We start from the raw sequence: 2,839 nt of genomic DNA on the forward strand, positions 1-2,839 counted from the left end.
ACAAAGCCATAGTAATCAAAACAGTATGGGACTGGACTTCCCTAGTGGTCCAATGGTTAAGAATCCACCTGCCAAGGCAGGAGACACGGATTCAGTCCCTGGTCTGGGAAGATTCCACGTGCTGTGGGGCAAATAAGCCTGTGGGCCACAACTACTGAAGCCTGTGTGCCTAGAGCCCATGGTTGGCAGCAAGAGAAGCCACGGTAACGAGCAGCCCACATACTGAGTTACAGTAGCCCCCACTCAGCACAGCTAGAGAAAGCCCACACACAGCAGCAGAGAATAAATTAATGAGTTAAAAAAATAAAATGAGTGAATGCCTTTTTAAAAAACAAACAGTATGGTGCTGGCACAGAAACAGACACAGAGATCAACGTAACAGAATAGAGTCCAGAAATAAGCCCATGCGCCGATGGTCAATTAGTCTAGACAAAGGCTGCAAAAATATACAAGGAGGAGAAGAGCATTTCTTCAATAATTTATGTTGGGAAAACTGGACGGTTTACATGCAAAAGAATAGAACTAGACCATTTTCTTATACCATGTATAAAAATAAATTCATAATGGATTAAAGACTTAAATGTGAGCCCTGAAACCTAAAACTCCTAGAAGAAAACATAGACATCACACTCTTTGACACTGGTCTTAGCAAAATTTGTGAGGGGGTTGTGGGGCGAGGGGTCTGTCTCCTCAGGCAAGGGCAGCAATAGCAAAAATAAATGGGAGGACATCAAACTAAAAAGGTTTTGCACAGTGAAGGAAACCATCACAAACCAAAAAGGAAACATACTCAATGGGAGAAGGTACTTGTAAATGACGTATCTGATAAGGAGCTTACATTCAACATATGCAAAGAACTCATATAACTATTATAATAACATTTTCAAAACCAAACAATCCAATTAAAAATGTATAGAAGACCTGAACAGATATTCTTCCAAAGAAGACATACAGATGGCCAACAGGCACGTGAAAAAATGCTCAGCATCACTAATCATCAGGGAAATGCAAATCAAAACTACAATGAGATACCATCTCACATCTGTCAGGATGGCTATTATCAAAAAAACAACAAAAAAGTATTAAAGGATTTGGAGAAAAGGAAACCCTCATGTACGGTGGATGGAAATGGGCACAGCCACTATGGGAATCAGTAGAGAGAGTCCACAAAAATTAAAAATAGAACTGCCATACAGAACAAAATTTCCATTCCTGGATATTGATCCAAAGGAAACAAAACACAGATTTGGAAAGGTATATGCACCCCCAATGTTCATTGCAGCGTTATTTAGAGTAACCAAGATATAGAAGCAACCTAAGTGTCCACTGATAGATGAATGCATAAAGAAGATATGGTAAATATTTGCAATGTAACATAGTCATAAAAAGAAAGAAATCTTGGGATTTATGACAACATGGATGAACCTACAAGGCATTATGCTACATGGAATAAGTCAGACAGAAAGACAAATACTGTATAATTGTACTTATATGTGGAATCTGGAAAAGAAAAAAAAAAAAAAACAGTGAAAACAGAAACACTCATAGATACAGAGAACATACTGGTTATGGTATGTTTTATAAGTCTCCAGTTATAGAATAAATAAGTCACAGAGATATAATGTACAAGATAAGGAATACAATAAACAATGTCATAACTTAGTTGACAAATGGTAACTGGACTTACCAGAGTGATCATAAAACGTAAAAATATCAAATCATTGCCTTGTATACCTGGAACTCATATAGTATCATAAGTTATTTGTACTTCACTTAAAAAGGAGATTTTAAATCACAAATATCTAAATTAGGCAAAGTAATTTGCAGTGTGTGTTTTACTTTCTTACTGCTTCTGTTTGTGTAAAACCACTAAATGCATTTTTAATAGAAGAGGTTATTTTAAAGTTTTACTACAGGTTTAACTTGTTTTATTGTTATTCAGGGTCATAGTTTAAATAGAGTAACAATAGCATTTACAGAAAAACATGAAATCATTCTTTGATAAAGAAAATGCCTTTGCTGTTGAAGGAATACAGTAGGACTTTCTGTGGTGGAAGTTTACTAGCTATTACAGGAAGAGGTTTATAAAATACACTCATCTCAAGCTATGATTTCTCTGAAAACAATGAATCATAAGAAGTGCCCTGTGAAAATACTTCTGCTGAAGTCACATCGGACTGAAGAAAGGTAAGAATTCTAGCACGTGCTCACAAATGTGCTCGTGAGAAGGGTCCCGCTAAAAGTCACTTTTGAGGCCCTCTTATTTGCAGATTTCCTCTCTGGAAAGGAACAAAACCATTTTTGTTTTGGTTTCAATGTGATTTTGTCATTTTGACAAACCCATTCTTCGATTCTGAAGTTTCAAGCACTTTCTCTTACATTCACAACTACTCATGGACTGTCAACATCTTTCGAATTACACATAATGTGGTTAAACTCCTTTCCAGTAAGTTTAATGAAGGAAGACTTGAGGTGGCTTTAAAGCTTGGTTAGGGCTTCCCAGGTGGCTCAGTGATAAAGAATCTGCCTGCTAAGCAAGAAACTCAGGTTTGATCCCTGAGTGGGGAAGATACCCTGTAGAAGGAAATGGCAACCAACTCCAGTATTCTTGCCTGGGAAATCTCATGGACAGAGAAGCCTGGCAGGCTACACAGTCCATGAGGCTGCAAAAGAGTTAGTCATGAATTAGCACTAAACAACAATAGCAAATTTGACACAGCCAAATGCTGTGAGTGTTGCTCACAGATATACAGAGTAAGCTAAATGCTTTCTGGATGGTTTAAGCATTCCTAGGCTACTAATTGAAGAAAGTAGGGAAAACCACTAGACCATTCAGGTA

Source organism: Bubalus kerabau, chromosome 7 (genome assembly GCF_029407905.1).
Source record: "Bubalus kerabau isolate K-KA32 ecotype Philippines breed swamp buffalo chromosome 7, PCC_UOA_SB_1v2, whole genome shotgun sequence".
Taxonomy (NCBI): domain Eukaryota; kingdom Metazoa; phylum Chordata; class Mammalia; order Artiodactyla; family Bovidae; genus Bubalus; species Bubalus kerabau.